The sequence below is a fragment of the Vanacampus margaritifer genome, chromosome 1 (genome assembly GCF_051991255.1).
Source record: "Vanacampus margaritifer isolate UIUO_Vmar chromosome 1, RoL_Vmar_1.0, whole genome shotgun sequence".
In the NCBI taxonomy this organism is placed as follows: domain Eukaryota; kingdom Metazoa; phylum Chordata; class Actinopteri; order Syngnathiformes; family Syngnathidae; genus Vanacampus; species Vanacampus margaritifer.
The window spans coordinates 12,542,693-12,564,561 of NC_135432.1; the positions used below are offsets into that span (position 1 = coordinate 12,542,693).

General features: G+C 39.8%; 1 long non-coding RNA gene across 1 annotated transcript in view; it reads right to left on the reverse strand.

Moving 5' to 3' along the window:
• Positions 1-2,141: 2,141 nt before the first annotated feature.
• Positions 2,142-21,869, reverse strand: part of LOC144034753 (uncharacterized) — a 44,804-nt gene continuing 25,076 nt past the window's right edge. The window contains exon 3 of the long non-coding RNA XR_013288280.1: positions 2,142-2,537. This is a non-coding gene — a long non-coding RNA (uncharacterized LOC144034753). The remainder of the gene's footprint in view (positions 2,538-21,869) is intronic.

The following is a 21,869-nucleotide window of genomic DNA, read 5'->3' on the forward strand; positions in this document are numbered from 1 at the left end:
ATATTTCCCCATTGAAATGAATGAAAATGACATTCATTTGTTAAAACCTTCTCACATAAAATATGATGTTTGATAATGATAATGTACTGTATTTCTTGTAAACATATTTTTAATACAATATTTAAATAGAATATAAAAAATTAAACAGTTTTGTACCGGATACTGTAAATCTGTACAGTATAGATGTCTCAGCTCATCTCGGCTCCCTGCAGAGATAAAGAATATAGGATAGTGTGTATTTTTCCTTTCATTTTATTTGCACATACATTATAATAATACATGTAACATTGAGAGTTTTTGTGCAGAAGAGATCAGAAAACTCATATAAGGTTTTAATTTATTTAAATTTTTTCTTTGTTTTTAAAAAAAAAATAATTCTGTGATTTGTTTCCCTATTTTTTTTCCATTTTTCATGGAACACTTGTATTGAATGTTTATTTGCACATAACTTATTGAAAAATGTTCCTTATTCCTTTCAACATACACAGATTCTCACTATTTGTGGGCCCACATCACCTGTAAATGGCAAGGGTCGACTGTATGTGTTAGCATTAGCATCTCTGATTTAAATATTCACTGTGTAACTCTCCAAGTTTTATTCTTTAGTTTAACAGTAATCGTCAACTGCAAGTGTCAACAAACAACCTCCAGAATTGTTTACTTTTTTGCCAAAATGTTGCAAATTGAAACGTGAGTTCCCATCTCAAGTTTGTGCTCACGAGTCAAAGCAAAATAAACAATTACATAAAAAATGGTTGAGTGATGCTTTGCGTCTCCTAAAACTCAAAAGTAATGTCACTTGTGTATCTGAAGGCACCACTGTACTTCCATGCCACATGTTGCCGCGGCCCTCCCATACAGGTCCAGATCAACATCATCACGTTCCAAAGTGGCCCTGGGGCCCATTAGCGGCCATCTTAATCTCAATGATACATTTACTACACTCATTAGCATCCCTCATCTTAAATCCCAGAGCACACATCTGTGACACGTTAAAATGAAACTACTGTACATGAAGCAATCATATTTAACGCTGAATTACTGCAATTCTGAAGGCGATGAATACAGCATGAAAAAAAAAAGTTGTGCTGTGTTTTTGTGGATGTTAAGAGTATTGTTGCATGTTTTAGGCTTTTTTTTTTTTTTTGCATTATGTGCTGTAAATAAGCGGATTGAATGTGGAACGAGCAGGATAGTGCTCATATTGAATGTTGTAAATTATTTTTTCAAATGAAACAATCCTTTGATACAGTTCTCAACTGATTCTCACCTACTGTCCATGCTGAATAAATAAAATCCATTCTTAAGAATGACTTTTGCTTCAATGGTTATTTCACAAGGAACAATTCCGAGGATGCATTGTCGAGGAAAAGTCAGACGAAAGCCTGCTTTTGGCAAAACTCCTCCCAATTGTGCATTCAGGTTGCACAGTCTTTCCACTGAAAGTGTCTCGCTGGCTGCCCCCTCTGAGTCCCCCACCATTAATCATGGAGCCTTTGGAACACTCCAACCACGAGTTCTAAACCCACTGGGCACCATGACAGGATGCCTCGCCTCCTCCTTCCCGAGCTTTGCCTTTACAAAAGCCAAATTGAGGTGCTGCAAGTCAGGGCTGGCCTCCCTCTGGAGAGGGCGGGGGGGGGGGGGGGGCATGTTAGCTTTGCGGCTCCGACGCCACAACACAACCAGAGAGGGTCAGCCACTAATGACACCTTGTTTTCCTACTGAAACAATGGGGATTTTATTACCAGCATCCAGAGGGATTTTTTTGGAAAACACTTTCTCTCAATATTTAGGAAGCTTTGACAAAAGTGGGTCACAGTTTCTCAGTCTCAACAAGTTTCAGTTTGCAAAGCTGTTGAATGTTGAGAGTCGTTTGATTTATTTTGTGATGATGATTTTAAAATATATTTTTTTTAGTGGCATGCTAATTCCACACACAATTTAATCAAATGCATAGGGACATCACCGTGGAAATTGCTTTAATTTGTGAGATTTAAATTTTTATTTATATAATTATAATTATATATAATATAATTATTATATATTATATTATATATATATATATATATTATATATTAATTATAATAATAATATATAATTTATATTTATTTTTTTATTTTAGCAGGTTGTAGTCATCAGACTTTAGTATACAGTTTATTACTCACAACTATGACAGCATCCATATTGGAGGTTCGAAATCGTAACATCTGCTTGGCTATCACCACGAGTGCAAAAGTAACAACAGAGGCAAGGTCAGAACTGTCTGCAGCCAAGACAGCCTTGGACACGACGCACATTATAATACACCGACTGACCTTATAAGTGTCATATAGACAGCAAAGCACTATACATGACTTCCACTTTTCTGGGAAGACTTTCAGCAAGATTTCATAGTGTGTTGGAATTTTTTACCATTCCCATGGTATTTGTGAACGCATGACTCACAATTTGTGGTCCAGTTCAGTGGTGTCCAAACTGTGGTCCGTCTTTTACTTTCTACCATCATTCCATATTGGCTCCCCAGTTAAAGTTCACTGTAAAAGTAAACAAACGGTAAAAAGAATTACACACATATATTTAACCAAACACAAACACATAGCTTTGTCACCACTAGCTTAATGCTAATACTTAATTCAAAAGGCCATAGACGGAATAAATAGCATCGAAGTTGCAGTGCATTAAATATAAAGAACACATTTTCAAACACAAATGGTGCTGCAACATATATAAAACGAGGATATAACCGCACTCATAGGCATATCTCTCTACTCTGCTAGAAAATGAATGATATTGCCATGACTTTCTTCTTTGAGTCTTTCCATCAAATCTGCATGTGCTGTTTGCATGCATGCACCACACCACCCCCTGGAGGCGAAAGCACAAACAACAAAAGCTGCACATATACCTCCTGGTTAAGTGGAATAAAATATTATTTATAACAAAATGCTGTACATAATAAAGACTAAACATAAACATAACAACTTCTTTAATTCAGAGGGGGGGGGCTCTAGTCCAACCCTGCTGTATCCCAGTACGTTTCTCCTTATACAGTGCTTTAACAACCGAGGGAAATCTCACTTTCAAATTGCTAACACTAGCATCAATATAATAAACAAAACTACACCTTTTTTTCTTTCTTTTAGTTGCTGACAGTTTTATGTGTGTGGCCTTACGGTGAATGAGCTGCCACGGAGGAATACTGACAGCTCCGAAACGAGGGCGGTAATGAGGAAGCCGATCCCCCCAGCGATCCTGGCTGGGATGACTTCCCTCTCCTAATTCATTACCTGATCAGTGGCTGGATCGGCTGTCATTCCGCAGATATTTGACACCAACAGCAGCAGGTCTGCGAGAGTGTCGGAGGACTTATAGAGCAGTGGAAATTATGCATAACATGAGACTGGGTCGGCACCACGTGAGTATTCGCCGCGGCGGTGATAGCCGGATTATTTAAGAGGAAAAGCGTTCAAGGGAAAGAGGGAAAGATTAAGGAGAAGTTCCCCCTTACAAATATGTCTGCTTGCAAAAGAGACAGAAAAATAAGGGTGGGGGTAGTGCGAGGAAGAGGAAGACAGTGTTGGATTCCTGAGATTCTTGTATGTGTCTGGTGATTTATGATGCCGCCGCTGCTCCAGCTTTACCTCCGCTTCCTCATCACATTCTCCTGCTATACACAAACAGTACAGGGCGGCCAAACACAGCAGTGTTTGCAACAAGGCAGACCTCCCCATAAAAGGGCAACATGAAAATGTTCCTTTATTTCAAAGACCCTGTAAAATCAATTTAGAGACTTGTTTTTTAACGTTTGAAGAGAATTGCTGAAAATGAATAAAGACTCAGAATTTTGACTTCTCATCTGTGGAGATATAGCAATAAACGATTTTCACCATTTTAGTTTTCCTGATTTAATTTGTTAATTTTTTTTCATGTTTTTTTTTTTTTGGGGGGGGGGGTTAATACGTGGTCCACTGACTCACTTGGATCCCGGGGCGGCGGACTGGCCTTTGGGAATTTCACACAATCATAAATGGCATGAATACTGTTGCAAACGGCCAAACCGACTCAATATATCGTCTCGTAGGAGCCCTTAGGTGTCCAACAACATGCCTGACATAAAATACACAAACTGAGCACTAAGATAATGCCTGCATACAATCGTCGGTGAAACTGGAGTCCGTCAGTGACAGACTGATCGGTCCGTCGGTACTGACCTGATTAGTGACGATTCCAAGTGATGGTCGAAAACCCACTTCAGCATCTGACAGTGACGGGCTGACGGACCTGAGCATTCCATTTACCATTATGATCAAAATGGATCCATTTTTGGATGATGGCATGCTTTTCAGAAAAAGTACAATTAGCAACCCATTCAAATTGGTTCATGATTCACTGCTTAAATGGTAAATGAAAAGTGAACGCAGATTTTGGGTGCGAGACTAAGCTCTAGGTAAGGTGGTGGTGCGGAAAGCATCATTTTTTAAAATATTTTTGGGAAATTCCTGATGGTGTACATAGTAAATAATATATTCAAGGTTATTCATTTCATTTCAATAATTCATATTTATATGACTAATTATTTATATTATTTTTGGTGCTGTCAAGTGATAAACATTTTTTAACTAATTAATCGCAAGTAATCACATTTTTCTACTTCTGTACTTCTGCTTCTAGTATAATCTACAAAGCTTGTAACAATCTACAGATATTTATTTACTTTTGGAATTAAGGTAAACTCATATAAGGAGTACATTTAGAATCAAAAACTGTTGTAATAGCTTTCATTGATCCTTGAATAGAATTCTTCTCCTGTAAAATACAACTGTTGAACAAAACGATAGTCTGTATTGAGATATCAGAAAGTGACAAAGACACTTGTCATGTCACCAGCTTCAAAAAGTGATGCTTACATTCCTGTGGTTTTCATTAGCAAATGATGAAAAGGAAATAATTCTACAATAACAACTCTCAACTCCAAATGTTTTGCTCCAAGCAAGCATTTGGATTCTTTTAGCATCATACAAGCCACTCCATCTCTCCCCTATTATATGATGATTCTTGCTCTTCATCTGGTTGCTCGTTTCATTTGAGCATTTTTACAACACCATCGCTATTCAGTGTAGCCATCAAGTACTCGTAAAAGATCTCTCAGCACTGCAGCCTCAGTTTACCATTCAAGTGATCTATTTGGACCATGAAGCCTTCACCAGAGTGCAACAAGTAAGAAATCACCTACGGGTGTGTGGCGGAGATAACAACTTACACTCCACTAATAGTGCATATAAATAGATATCGTTCATTACGTAGGAATGGAGGTTTCCAGGCTGAAGAGATGGCGGTTTTGTACTCATTTCAAATATGTCTGAATGTTCTGTTCTAGTTTTTGAAAGTCATCATCAGAGTTGAAGAGCTCAAAAACGCAAAAAGGTCCACCTGTCAGCTTTGTGATACAGATACTTATCCAATTGTTATAATGATGACGAGCTAATAAAATATAGCTATCATCTTGGGAGATGTAAAAATACATCCACACCTTTCCCTAAAAACAACAGTTTCCATATTCAAAACGAGAAGAAGGAAGTAGAAACTTAACACACAATTTGGACAAGACGAAAGAACAATTTGTCCCTTTTATGACCTGATAACCTTCTTTGCCCCACAGGCAAGCGTCGTTAGCCCCGGCCACCCGCCTTAACGGGTACTCCTTGTTACGTATCAATTCTCGTTGTCACCTTTATGGCTTTTATTTATTTGTCTGCTCCATCATGCGGAACAAAGCCGAAGGTGTCGCTCAGGTAGATGGATGATAACTCAACTGATGCGACTCATCAATCTGGGAAATTTGACTTCCTCCATCTTATACAGCGGTTACTGTCATATTATGGCGCCGCGTGATCGAGATCAATGACTTTTTCAATGGTTGCCACTTTGGGCTGATCAGTGACAGTTAAAGGAAAGTTGGCCATGAAAATGTCTCAGTTCGCACGCCGCCGAGCTACTTTTCTTTTTCACTTTTCCTTCTGAGGAAGTCGGTTTAATGAATGAACTTGCAATCGCAACAATCATCTCGCTAAATGTCACACGCTGACCGATATTGATCACCCAGGAATTGCTCACCAGTCAATGGCTTTATCACACCGTATTGCACGTGGGATTTCGTTTGGCGGAAAATGCTGCTCACATATCAAGTCATAAAGCACATGACAAATATGACTTATTGTTATTATGACGGTGATATGTTGGTGGTGCCGATGTGGACCCAAGCAAAGGGTAGCAGGGAGACAAAGCTAGAAGAAGCTAAAAAATGAATTTAATTTATTTAAAAAAAAAAAAAAGGCAAGACAAGACACTAGGAATCAAAATACTAAATTAACAAAGGTTCAGTTATCAAATTATTTCTGGACAAAATATAAACTTTTTACTGCTTTGGCTACTCCGTTACTTTTGCCACATGATTTTAATTTTGTTGTTATCTCTGAGTCTTGTGACTGTGTTCTGGTTTAGAGTCTAGATTCTCGAAGGTTACAATAGGGGTAATTGTAAGTATGCATAAGAAATAGCTGGAGACAGAAATGAGCAACAAGAACTGTAATAAATGTACAAAATAAAACAAAACATCACTCTTTACAAAGCCGGCATCTAAATATGTATAAAACAATTTACAATTCATACTCAAATGCTCGCCATCTTCATCGAAGGAGAATTCATCCAATCTGGAATCTTCTTTGATCAATACCAGGTCAAAAAATCTAGCCTGCATAACAATAACTGCTATTATTGTATACAGCTAAATAAAAATCTAGTGTCATCAATTTGATTTTATAAGTAGCTATAGCTACACAGTAGTTCTCAATTTTTGACATTCTGCATCCAAATTTCATTAGCAGTCATATACATACATGTTTCCCAAATTGTTACACATGAACACTTTGTATTTTTGGATGCTGCTTTTTTAATTTCTTTGTCCTGTCTGCTTTTGGGTTCCATTTGCGCACCTCACGTGATACTGAGACTATAATATTGTTTTTGGGCTGTCTGATGGCCAGTTATTAAATACATTCTGTGCTGCAAAAAAACAAACAAAACAAACAAAAAACAAACACGATCTCATACTTTAATAGAGATTTCTTAGCAAAGATGCCAAATAAATGAAAATGTACTTCAAGGGAAATTATTATGAAATTACATGCACTTTCATGGGAACAATTAGCGCAGCCTTTGGTATCCGAACAAATATGGAGCTTACCAAGGATTTGGAAGAATAAACTGTAAACAAATAAAAAAGGATTAAAAAAAAAAACAACATGAAGCAAATATGTTTATTTATTTATTTTTTACCTGCACAAATATTGGAAGACTGATGCTCAGCAAACTCATATTTGAAGTTAAAGGCTGCAGCTAATTAATAGTCTCATTATCCAGCAGCATATTAACTTTGCATACCCAGCGGACCACTGATGTGCACAGTGAGCGTGCACCGAAAACAAACAAAAGCTCTCCTTCTCTTTCCCTGCGGCGAGAAACAACACGGGCTGCAATGATGAACATTTCCTCCCGTTTCATGTTTAACCCTGCTCATTTCCCACAGTCAGAACCCCGGAAACAGGCAGCAGCTCGGGGGGAAGATGACTGATGGCCGCTTGTCATGGTGTTTGGGACCGCGCCGATTCCGAGCCTCTTGGCTCTGCGAGGCCGTGGAGCACGGCGGGATATTGTGGAAAGATGGCGGGCGCTGTTTGCCGGCCGTTGCTTCCTTACCTTAGCACACGGCTGAGCCTGAGCGTGCACACTAATCTGCTGTTATTGGCCGTTTGCGCAGTACTTGGCTCGATGGATAGTTATGGCCTATGAAATGTGGCAGACTCCGTTCAACAATGAGGAAAAAAGAGCATTATTGGAAGTCTGAAATACTACATTGTTGCACGGTGAGCAGGATTCTACAAATTATGGGCTACCATACTGATTCCTGCAAATCTCTGTTGAGTGACTGGGAGTAGTCAAAATCAGAATTTGGAATTTAAAGAGGTGCTTGGCTCATTTAACCATTCTTAGCAATAAGAAGTTCATATTTTGTCTGTAATTAATGTGGTAACACCATTATTTTCCATGTACAATTAAGACCTTTAAAAAGTAATTTTGCCACTTGCTATCAACTAAAGATGACATCACACGTACTCAGGAAACAGATAGCGACCGATCGTGGCTCAGTTTGCTAACGTCACATGACCAAAACCAGAAAACAGTTGAGCCCTGGTTGGTCGTTATCTGTTTCCTGAGCACCTGTGATGTCATTTTCAGTCGACAGCAAGTGGCAACATGTGTTTAAGGTATTAATTGTTCATGAATAATAATGAAGTTATCAAATTCATTACAAACAAAATATTAACTTTTTACTGCTAAATCAGTCAAGTGTCCCTTTAAGGATCCTGTAAAGGAAATAAAAAATGTGTTTCTAAATACAATTTACATGTTTGTTCATTGTGTTAAACGTTAATGGTTGAACTGTTTTTGTCAATCTCAATTTTCTTTTTTAGGCCTCCATTTACATAAGTGGTTATTTAGCTGTTTTGTGAGTGATTTAGTACTAGGCCCATTTCCACCACTACAACGTGCAGTTAGCAAGCTAGCTATGCCTTTCATCCCAAAAATGCATCTTCCTCGGAAGGCACAATTAGATAAAGAACAGCTCACACCGCAGATGAGCCCTGGAAGCCTGTTAGCTTGCGAGCTAGCTGGTGGAAGACGACCTTGTGAAATATCTTCTAGCAACCAGAGAGGCTTTGAGACGGTATTTTCGTGAAGGGTTGTGTCGGCATAAGAAAGATGCTTGACGACGTAACTAAGCATTTTTCAGGAGGCTGTGGTTTTAGTGCATTTGGTGGACACACCCACAGCATTTGAGAGCGGAGACTTTATATTTCACCTTTTTAAAGTCTTAGTGTCGAACTTTTTAATCCATTCAAGGTTGTTCACAAGATTCTTCTCTGTGGAGTGTCAAATTTAACATTTATTTTCATGTTGAGGTACTTCAATTGAACGCAACTGCTATACAGTAGTTTTGCTAACTAAAATACATCCAACTACAGCTTTCTGGCTACAATCTCGACCTACCTATGCATTTTTATCTATCGATCTATCTATCTATCTATCGCCTATCTATTTCTTTTGTCAATACTTCATGCATTGTAAAGTTTAACAACAACAAAAATGTTCCAAATTAAATGACTGTTTTAGGCCCCCCTAAAAACAGGTTGTGTTTTTGGCCTATAGTTTTGTTGCTGTTTTGTAGTGTACTGACCTACATACAGTGCCTTCTGTCTATTTACATACCAACTCAATAACCAATGTACAGCTCTGGAGAAAATTAAGGGACCAAAAAACAAGCAAAACACTCGACCTTATCTGGTATCTTCACAGGTTCTCATTTTCTGTAAATGAATGCTGTGCGTGACAATAATTTTATTTGGTAGTTATGTTACAGTATACAAAACAAAACAAAAATCATTTTTACGCTGATGTATTCCTTCACAGCAAAATCATCAGTTAGATTAACACTGAGATTGGTAAATCTAACACTAGCTAAGTGTTCATATGTGTCCACACCAATGAGTGTAAATGTGACACTTTTCAAAGTGTTAGTTTTTCCCAGTTTTAACCAGTTTTACTCCAACACTGTGTGGAGTTAAAAATCTACACTGGTAAACACTGAATAGTGTTAAAATGTTTCTACTCTAATGTCAGTGTTAAACATTTAATTCTGCTAAACCACACTTAGCTCTGGTGTTTAAACACTTATGAGTAAATTACACTAGTGTCAGTATTAAAAATGTAACTCAAACTATACGTTACTCTAGTAAATGGTACTTCGGAAATGAGGGTGTGGTCAATTTACCACTCAGGTTACACCCACAACATCAACCCCAACACTCCAGTAAATTTACTCTGACAGTGTAACTTTTTTATCCTAACAGAGTTAAAATAACACTGTTTACTGCATATTTAATCCAATACTGGAAATTTAACACTGACTAATTTGCTGTGTATAAATGGCAAAATGAGAGAAACTGATCATTTTGCAGTGGTTTTATTTTTTTTCAAGAGTGGAATTTAGCCAGGTAGCATGATAGCACATCTGCCTCACAGTTCTGAGGTTGGGGGTTCGAAATCCGGGCTCTGGCCTTCCTGATGGAGCTTTACATCCTCTTCCAGTCCTTGCATAGGTTTTCTCCATTGCAAAAAACACACATGCTAGGTTAAGTGAAGAGTAAATTGTTCTTTCGTTTGAATGCGGATGGCAGCTTGTCTCTATGAAACCTGTGTAGGTTGAAAACCAGTCCAGGGTGTACGCCACCTCTCACTATGTCTTTCCGTGTGTGATTGTGTGTGGGCTCGCCACACCTATCCCTCCGACATCACTATTACTCACAAATGTCAATATTTGAAAAACACTGACACACTCCATCAATCACACACGGTCACTTCTCCGCCGGTCAATGGCGCACTTGACTACCCGGTGGCGTCTCAGCGCCACTCTGACCGTTTCTCTCTATTTGCCGTCGTTTGATGACTTCAACGTGTTCTTGCTTCTTGCTGACGGCTGGCTAACGGTCTTTTTAATCGTGCATGGATAGCTGTCATACTCCCGTTGCTAGAAGTGCATTACCAGCGGTTGACCTCTCTGGCTGCTGGTGATGCTCGTCTGTCAACGCGGGTTCATTCTCAGTCTTGTGAGGGTCAAGAGCCGACACATAATGAGGTCTGACTGTGTGCGCCGCTGCGATGGTTCAATTCAATCCGAGGCTGTAATCCGAGCACAGCCCCGGGACCTCAAATGCCTATTGACACACGTCAGAGCATAAAGGCTAAATAAATCCGGAATAGTCAATATTGGTTCACTCCTCTCGGCTCCTGATGCTGCCACCCAAGAGCGGCCATGTTTAAATCAGCTCCTATATAAACAGTGATAGATGAGAAATAGCCTTTTATACATCCATCCATTTTCTATTTTGCTTATCCTCATTAGATATCTAGTTGAGCTGGAGCATATCCAAGAGGACTTTGGACTGGATGCTAACCAATTGAAAGGCACGTAAAAGAAAACAAGCATTCACATTCACTATGGACGAATTGGAGTCTTTGGTGACGCTAACATTTTTGGGGAATTTTCCTGAAAACCAACACAAGCGCTGCATAACATGCAAACTTCACACTGGAAGTTGTGACGTGCTAACCACTACTGTACAGATTCAACTGCATCTGGGTTCGTTTTTCACTGCAGCAGAGAAATAATCTACGCAGAAGTGTGTAAAATTAAAAATTAACAGTCATTTGAGTCTCTTTGTTAATATTTTATAACTCAATGCAGTGCTAAAGAGTGATTGAGGGAGAGTTGATGCTTTAACACAGTAAATAATCAACACCGATGAGAGTCACGTTTACTCTCTCTAGAGTTATTTAACCTGTAGTGTTAAATTGTATGAACACTGTGCAGTGTTAATTAATTTTACTCCGTTTTGAGTGAATTTTACACTGAAGTTTTAACACTGTGTGAAGAGTTATTTTAACACCCGTTCTGATAAGGTCCAAATACACTTGGACACAGTGTTGGAATTTACTCTTTAAGTGTTGAATTAACACTGCACATTTGCTAGCCATATGTGTGACTACTTCTGGGATACCCAGCAGGAGTCCATTGTTAGCTTTGAGGTAAATCCGATGTCATATAAATTGATGCCATCTCTCCAGTTGAATGTTTGCTTTGAGCCAGGCAAGCTGTCCTGTAGTAACATTCGCAGTTAAATACTTTTTATTTCATTTAAATGTGACATTATAGCTTGTGTTGTGGAAAGGTGCACTCCAAATATGCTAATCTAACATATGGTGCTTCAAAGCAAACAGGAATTGCTGTTGTTATCCTACAAGATAAAAAAAAAAAGAGGGACTTCCTTTTAAATGTCATTTGAATGCATCCTGCCCCCTTCGGCGTTTGAGGTTGTTGCATTTTATTTTAGCGACTGTTTGCATAAGAGCGAACGGAGATTGCTTACACCTGTTTTTCTCCCCTCTCCTCTTCTTTAGCAACCCATCCTCACATTCCCCCACTCGTCCCCCCCCCCCCCCCCCCCACCTCCGTCCACACTCTGCTGAAAGCCATTACAGAAATACAATTTCTAATACCTCCGCACAGGCCTTCGATCGACTGCAAACAAATTTATATTCAGGCGGTAAACAGAGCGCTGCGGAGATTTATTTATCGAGTGTGCAGGAGAGAAACAAGCAAGCGCGTGAACCCTGAGTAACCTCGGAGCTGACGTGAAGATGGATCAGCGCCCCATGCAAATGCATCTATTGCACTCAGTCATTCAGCACATCTCTGCCTGTAGAATCCCATTAAGTCCCACAGCTGAGGCCATATTTCTAAGCTCACAGAATACACTTTAGAAGGTGTTCCTTACCAATGGAAGTATTTTGTAATTGCTAAGGACCTAAAGGGCATATAAGAAATGTTATTGAAAGAAAACATTTCATTGAATAGAAACATGTCACAATTTTATTTATCCATTGCCATTAGGTATTAATGACACAAACAAAAAAATGCTGACAATAGTGCTGTTATACACAGTGTGCATCCCTTAAAGAGACAATGCACACATTTGAATGAATCTATATTTTATTTGAGTTAAATAATACACCAATACATTCATGTTTTACGGTTGGTCACACTATATACAGTTTTTTTTTTGTTTTGTTTTGTTTTTTAACTAGGACCACTTACATTAAGTGTAAAATTTTGGGATCCATACTGTAAATCAACTTGCAAATTATTGCATTACTAATAAGTAATTTGACAATAAATGCAGTAAATTCACATTTTATTGTGCAAGTTTTCACATAGAAAACAAGCTATACATCTTAAATGTTGCGTTCCCTGTATATTGTGGCTATATCGACAGCAGAATTAACAGTTTATTGAAATTGCCTAAGTAGAATTATAAGGAAATAATAAAAATAATAAAAATCAGTCTTTTTTTTTCTCCACAAGTGTTTCTACAGCAAACGAGTCTGACTCATTATCAGGAATTGTTTCCTCACAGGAGGTTCACTGGGTAGAAAGCAAACACTGGTGGTCCTCTTTGTCTTTGTTTACAAGAGTTAAGTGAAACTCCCGAGATCCGCCTCTTTTCACACACAAGCCAATCACAGTTGAGGCTGAAGTGTGGACCAGTTGTTTGTCAGCAAAAATAATGAAATGAATAAATAAATATGTAAATAAAATTAAGACGGAAAATGTATTGGTTGCACATGTGCGAGTAAATGCAAAAAAAAATTCTAATTGTCTCAAATTTGAGGTGCAAGACCATTTTAGGGCAATCTGCATTGAAAGAGTAATTTTAGTCACAATTGATTGATTAAAAGTCAGCATTTCGACAGAATACACTTTCCTATTCCAGTTACAGTCTTTGAAAATACATTGCAGTAATTGGAAATAAATTCACTGGAATCAAAAATAATTTAAATATAAGGGAAGTGAGATATTAGATGCAGCCTTTGATGTAAAATTATAATACATAAAAAATTTTGATTGTTGATAAAGCTCTTGTATTGGAACTCATGTGCAGGTGCTGATATTTAGGAATAGGCCTCAGACAATGTGCATGTGCTGCATGCTTTAACCTGGAACCCAATTTGAGTAAATGAATATTTTGATTCCACTCCCGCTTTGCTTGTTTGTGCTCGAAATAAAACCCGAGGATGACAAACTCGGTGACTTGCAACTTCTTGATCTCTGTTTGTGTATTTGTTCGGGACTAATTACAAATCTGCTTCTCCTGAACTTCTAACTGCTCCTAAATACCAGCTGTCATGACCTCTGAACCCATTAAGTGTGCCTTTCACATGACCCAAGCTGAGGAGCCTCCACTCATTTACATAAACCATTAGTTGCACCAATGTGAGCCTGTATGATGCAAATGAAAGTTGGCATTGTTTGCAGTGAAAAATAATCTTGCTATTTCTTTCTCTCATAAAAAGGATGCCAGGGGGGCCCCCTGCGAAGGCCCCCGCGAGTTGAACGCAGAACTCAGCTCTGTTGCTTGACCCTGCTCGAGTTTCTCCAAGTTTCCCGCAGCTTGCGGACAGTTGATGACACACATGTCCAGCTATTGGCGGAGACTGGAGCGAGTGGGTGTGGGGGGGCACGTCATCTCCATCCATCCTCGGAGAAAATGTCCCCTTTCCTCGGCCACGCGTGACTGCGTGCACGAGAGGCCGGCCACGAGGTGAAGCCCCGTCCAATGATTATGCAGGGCAGAGCTGATAATGACTTCCTATCTGGAGTGAACGGCCGGAGGGGAGACGGCCAGTGTGGACCGGTTGCAGCTGAGCCGGAGAGGTCACGGAGCGGATCCACGGCGGAAGTACTGGCCCCGAACTATGTAAATGGGCCCCACGGATGTCTACTCGTTCAGCACCTTTCTCCGTCCTTCAATTGTCTCCCACGGCTTGGATCGGCGCACCATCTCTCCCCGGCCGCGCAATAGCCTCCTCCCAGGGGGGGCTTCTCCTTCACATGCACACGTCTGGCATCCACTCGTGTTTTGTCCCGCGGGGCGCGGGTCCGGGAGGTGCGCGCGTCAAATCCGAACCAACGTTGTGATTTTACGCACCTTCAAGAGCGACTAAAAGTCTGTGACGAGCCCGTGGGAAGATCAGTGGAGCGCTGAGTTGGACGTGGATGGAAGGAGGAAAAGTTTGGAGTGGATCAAAGTGTGGGTAAGTTGTCGCTGTCATGAGTGTGAGTGGTCAAATGTGCTTGCTTATTGTGGCTCGAAAAAAACGAAAGAGCAATCTGTTCGTTCAAAGTTTGGTCGAAACTTTTACTTTTAGAGAAGCAGTTGACGTGTGAGTGACGTGTCTTTGTCCTCGTCACTCGCCGGCCACTTGATTAGGTACACGTCGTGCAATTATATGGTATTGTAATCTTATGAGATGTATAAAAGATGCATTACGTTTCAGAGAAACTTAATTAAGTTTAAGTTGCGCGACATCAATAATTAAATAATAAATAAACATGTAATTTTATGCTAAAATGTTCCTACGTAACCACTTCACTCACATCCGGTGCACCTGCACCCCCAAATGCATTTCATTTATAAATAAATAAAAAATAAACAAATCTGACCACCCCCCTAAAAAAAAAAAGAAGTCTTGAATGGGTTAAGAACTAATTTTACAATATGCTTTTTTGTTTGTAATGGTGTCAAATTGCAATTCATGAGACAGTATTACATGAAATGTGACAAGACATGAAATGTACAAATACCTCTAATATAGTTAATAAAGATTGTTATAAAAAAAAAAAATTGAACAGCTTTTGAAATGTTGCTCATAAAGGTGCACTCAACACACACGCATAAAAGTTTGGTGACCGTCACGTGTCGCGATTGGCCCTATTGTGTGAATGAACGTCTTCCCTCCGTCTACTGTTCCACGAAACAGGAGTGCAGTACAGTGCGAGGCCATCTTAACCTCAGTGTATATTCAACCCAGAGCATGATCAATTATTTCCCCTCGCTTCTCATTAGCCTCTGAATAATGCATCACGCTACTGGCTGCCATGGCCACAGAAAGTTGAGTAAAAGTTAAGTTGTGAGTGCTCCCCGAGTATCGATTGCTTGTCTGTTTGTAATGAAAGCCTTTGTGTATCGATTTCAGTTTGCAGCACCTTTACACATGTCCACCTTTTTAACATAATTGCTGTCACAGATCATCATTCTCCTGACCGATGAATCCTGGGCAGAGAGCCAGATGAAGAATACATAATCCTATATGATAAAAAAAAAATACCAATAATCCACTAATGTTAAAAAATGCCCATCAATTCCCCGTTTTATTTGACTAGCCATGTCTCATAAACATTCCTTACTAGATCAATATTGTCAGGTGACTGACTGGTCTCATAAAAATGACGTGGAAGAACACAAGTAACTCACATTTTAGGCTAAGTGACGCAACCAACGACAGAATGGACCAAACCAGACATGATGCTTTACTTTTGCTGACATTTGAAAAGATAAGAGGAAAAAGTACTACACGGATAACAAACAGTAAAATACAGATCTCCCTAAAGCCCAAAATGTTCATCTCATGCATGTGTAATGACTTCATAAATATGTAAAGAAATGTAGGCTACAGTACAAGGAGTAATACAATATATTTACTTATAGGATAGGTTTACCAAACTACGGCCCAAGGGCCTCTTGCGGCCCTTCTCCCATTTTGTGGTGGTCCTCAGCTTATACTCAAAATAACATTTATCATAACCCGCATCACTATTTTATTTTTCTTGGTGGATGTGGAATATTATTGTATGCTGGGTCTACACTCGTAAGTCTTCGGTTAGAAAGACTGCAGCAACATGTTAGAGCAGGGAAATTTGCACAGTGGGGGTGGGGTTAAAAGTGTCAGTGTCCAAATAGTGGAAGGGTCCAATCAAAGCTATTACTAAAAAAAAAACTAGAAAAAACTTGGTTTAATATCATGGCTATCTAAATATCGCCAACTTAATAGCATAAAGTTATTTTTTTTTATATTTTCGGGAAACAATATATATATATATATATATATATATATATATATATCGACTGTAATGCGACTATACAAACGCTATACAAAGATGCAAAGAAACTATTGATAAGTAAAATAGAAATAACATTTCTCTTCATTGAGGTGAATAAATCTAATGAGCAAAAATTATTACTTCCATTTTCTGCTTACTGCAGAAATGTCAGCTTTTAGATTTTTCTCGTTTTGGTTCTTATGGTGGAAATCAAAATAAAGCAGGGGCGGATGTTTTTCTGGTCACAGGGTTGCCGGCCACCCCAAAATTTGCTTAGCACCTTGAACAGAAAGCTGTCATGTAGTATTTTATCTTTATAAGTATAATTTAAAGGCAATATGAAATTGCTTGGTCGAGTGGTTTTCCCATAAATTAAAGGTGAAGAATTCCAAAGGGGCCTTTACATCCTTTTATTTTTCTGTACATGCGTCTGGGAAGAAAAAAGTTTGGACATCCATAATCTTGCTACTAACATGTGTGGCTTTTTACTCAGGTTACCAAATGGTTTCTTGCAGTATATATAGTTACCCAAAGTGGCGTACAAACCTACTCCCTTAACGTTTGGTACAAAATGACTTGCTAACAAACTGAGAAAGTAATGAAAACATACCCTCCTTGGTGGAGGTAACAATCCATCACAGTCAAAAGCACTGTGCTGCTTGGTCTGTTAAGCTGCCAAAATTGAGATTTTGCCTCAAACTATATGTGCATTCAAAACATTTCATCATTTGTGCTGATGCAGCGCTTGAGAGACGTCTGCTGCGATGCGCAAGGTGACAAAGCGCATGATAGAAACATGAGGGGGACCAAAAGTCATTAGCTGGCCCCCTCGCGTAGACGCAACTCCCCGGGATGCTCCTAACCTCCTCGTGACCATGATGACGAGTCACTTGTTAGCGCTAACTGTGCTAACTTGCTAATCAGTGCATTTTCCTCAGGAGGTTGTGTTAGTTTTGGCGTAGTGTTGGCGGTGGGAGAGGCCTCGGCAGGCGTGCCGTAACCTGATCTCCTCGCTGGGTGTATGTACTCCCCGTGCGTCATTCTTCAATTATGCTCTGACAGCACCTGAATTACTGTGGGCTGGATGCCCAGATGACTGAGGCAATGCGTATCGATCTGTCCTTTTTCCTTCTCGCCTCTCTGGCTGGCTGAGGCCTCGGCGTCCCCGCCGCTTGGCTGGCTATTTTTAAGCAAGCCAGTCATTGCTCAAACATTTAGCTTGATTCTTTTTTGCCTTCTGGCCTGCATCACTTCTATTATCTTTGCGGCCATTAATCAGCAAGGGTGCGCGTGATTTGCACTCCTGGAAGCTGAAGTTCTTAATTACGCGCACCTCCTTCCCTGTATTGGTCCTTCATAGTCGCTGCCCTCTAATTCTCCAACTCACTTACCTTGACATTCATTTTCTTAAAACACAGACGTCGACATTTATCCTATAAGTGACCTTTCCGTCTGCTATGCTTTTCCAAGTGGCTAGAGGCCTGTTAACCTTCCTGGCGATGAATTGTGGCGCGACGCCCGGCACGGCCACGACATTATGGGGTGACGGCGGTGGCGGCAAATTTTCTCACTGGCAAAGGCGAGGACCACAAAAAAAAAGCAAGATTGAGCTGCGCTTCCTGTCATTCATTCCAATAAGTAGCACAGGATGATACTTTAATGCCTAACCCAGAAACCTCAGAGGGAAAAGAATGGAGACATTTGTCTTCCGCGTAGCGTTGGCGAGGAAGTGTAAACTGTTAAAGTGTCGTTGACACAGAAAGACCTGGAAGCAAATTCGGAATCCCTCTGATGAATACATCTGTAAAAAGCTGCAAAGTTGTTGGAAATGACCAAACTTAGCTGCGAAAGCCGCTCTCCATATCAGCAACACACAGCTGCACATTCCTCAATTCCACAAAGCCGCGCGGGACCCATTTTGTCGCCGCAACACTTGTGCAACTTTTCGCCGCCACCATAAATGCGACTTGTTCAAAGCCCCCACAGTCAGACGGGTCCTTTACCATCTGCTACCTTTTGGGACAGTCACTTGCAGTGTTGGCGTCACGATTCAAGTAGCGTGGAGATGTTGCTGTAGATAAAACACAATTGTCCATCCCAAAGATTTGCCAGGCGCCTGCAGGCTTCTACTAAACATAGCTGGATTCGTCTCTATTACGCCGACAGAAAAATGGCTCCTGGATGAACACTATAACCTATTGTCTCAGGCAACATTTTACAAAATCACTTTCTTGTAGGTGATGAGGATGTTATTTCATTTCCTTGTTGTATAGAACAAGCCTGTGAATATTCATTAGTCTTCCTCATTATCACAACAGGCAGCCCGTCATAAGATTGTGCTCCATTTTCTGGCTCAAATTTGCTTGCTTATGTTGATGAGTGATTTTTAGTTTTTCTGAACATGTGTTCAACTTGAAGAACTTCTGATTTGTACACTGTAAAAAATGAGTGCTCACTGGAAAAAAAAACTAGTAAAGTGCAGTATAAAATGCAGTATAACAGCAAACAAGAGTGGCCTGGCTCATGTAGAGTCTCCAAAGCTGAAGGGTTCATTCCTCAATAATTGATAGTGTTGTTCCGATACTGATACTGGTATCGGCAGAGGCCCCGATACTGCATTAAAACAGTGGTATCGGTATCGGTGAGTACTAACAAGTACCATGCCGATACCATTCATTCTGACGCTAATATAGGACTTTGGATGCAGCATCTTGTGTCTTGCTCGTGCACGACATTCACTGATGTGTGACATGTTCACTGCATGTCGAGCCAAGATATCCTATTGGCCCTTGAATGCTCTGAACCAATGACAGGACAGCTTTTTCATGTTGAGAAAAAAAAAAGTAGCGGTATGGTATCGGCATCGGCCGATACTGCAAAGCTGGGTATCGGAATTGGTATCGGGAGCCAAAAAAAACGGTATCGGAACAACACTAATAATTGAATTACTTTTTAAAGATTAAACTAGTAAAATATACTCAATACTCTCTTTGTAAAATTTACTTAGAATTTCTGAGTGAAAAAAACGTTGTTTTTTTCCCCAAGTAAATACTACTTTTTTATTTTTTAAATATATTTTTTATAGTGATTGTGCGTAATTGTCAAGCTAAACCTCTGGCCACAACCTTGGCTCAATCGAACCTATTCCCAATATCAGTTTTTGCCAGCCTTTAATAAACTAAGGCAGCCATTTTGCAAAAAAAAAAAAAAAATGTCACCCCCCAAATATCCCTAAATGTAAAAATACTGAATTAATGATGATCTGGTTCTCAGTTTGCTCGCTCTTGGTGGGCCTGTTTGTAGGACGCGATGACTTATTCTGTTGTATGAACCAAAAAGACCCGTTGGAATTGTTCTATACGTCACTGGGATAGATGATGAAAATAGATCATTGCAGTTGAATAACAAAGCAAAAGTCAAATTAATTAAGTGAAATTGGATACTTTCCTGTGGCACCCCTGATAATCTCTTAAGCACAGAATCACTTCATGGTGTTTTTGTTTTAGAACGTTTTTTTTTTAATGCTTGAATTCAGAATGTGCTTGTCTCATAACTGATTTTTTATTTTTTTTTGTCTCGCTTGTCTGCAGTCCAGACTCACGTGACCATCAGCCTGAATCTGAAGCCACTTCTTGGTTCACCACCCGACACGAGGACCAAGTTGGAAAAGGAGATCCACCTTAACAAGTTCCTATAAGTGGCCGGAGCCTGCATCAAATTTGGTTTCCTGGACCCAAAGAGAACCTTGACGGACTCGTGGGCACTACCCCTGCACAACCCACTTGCTCCCACGCACCTGGAGCATGCATGGTTGCAGGACATATATCGGGCTGCAGAGCCGCCATGATTTTATATAATTGCTTATTGACGTAAACAACATTATTATGGATTTTGTTTTCGTGCACGACTTCACACGGCTCTCATTTGAATATTAATCTAACACAAAATGAAGGACTATACACAATGACGTTCACAGAAACCACACGGAGTGATTCATTTAGCAACAATATGCCTAATTAATCTGATTTCTGCATGCTGCTTTTAAATTAACGTATACTATGTTTACAAAAAATATTTCCGGTTTGACCAAATGAATTCAATTGGCACGTGCATGGAAAGGTAGAGAGAAATAAATGCTCCTTTCCGTCGGTATAAAATGAAGTCTAAACAACAAAAGTGACATAAATTATATTTAATTAACCTCGTGGTATTTGCGCAGTTTTAATGGCTTATAGATAAAATGCCTACACGTGACGATTAATTCATTAAAGTAAAAGTCCTGATCCATCTTTTTGAGGTCCTAATAATTAATAAAGGCGCATTTACGCGCATGTGTAAGCGCGAGGTAATGTGTCAAAACACGTCGAGGGGGACTTTGTGCGCGTCTTTATTGCGCCTCCTAGTGCGGCACAAAATGAGACTTGGAAGAGCCGAGCAGACAATAACAGGCTGTCTGGGCTGCTTTGCACAGCCACCAATAAAGTGCAAGTATATTCCTCCCATGCAGATTTACATCTCATAGACGGCAAATGATCGTAAACCCGCGGCCCTTAAACGCCGTTACGTTGGCGCCAAATGCAAAGCGCTTCTATCATGTTCATGTCTATTTTAATATCACGAAATGGCCCATCAGCCCCTTTCACTTAATGTAATGGAGTGTTTTGTTTAGCTTAGACGCGGCGGGTTTTCTAAACAGCATCGGTGATGACAAAATAGGACAACATTGTCGCTCACGGGAAAAAAATAATAAATATATATATATATATTTTTTTTAAATCTGCTCGCGGGACAAGTGCATGCGTGCAGCCAGGCCGAGCCACTAATATATGCAACTAAACCAGAGTTCACCTTTAACCTCTTGACCCGCGTCCAGCCTCGGGACAACGATGACCCGGTCACCGGGGAAGATGCACTATTTATTCTTTTGGGTGACCTCACCGTCTGAGCTGCTTCTCTTTTTTTTCTTTTAGGTTTTGTTTTGCGTCCACTCGCGCTTATTTTTCACCCTGCAGCCGAATAAATAGGGAGACCTGAGCGGCCATATGATGATGGTTGATATTATAATTTGCTAGCAGGACGGCTCACTCGCAGCTAACCTCTTTTTGGCTTCATCTCTTATTTTGATAAACCGAAAAAATATGCTGGCTCACTTTATTACCTGGATGAAAGTGCCACGGAGGCTATGGACTAATGCTGACAAATAGAACTTACTTAAAAATGTTTTAAAATATTTAATAGGATTCAGCAGCAG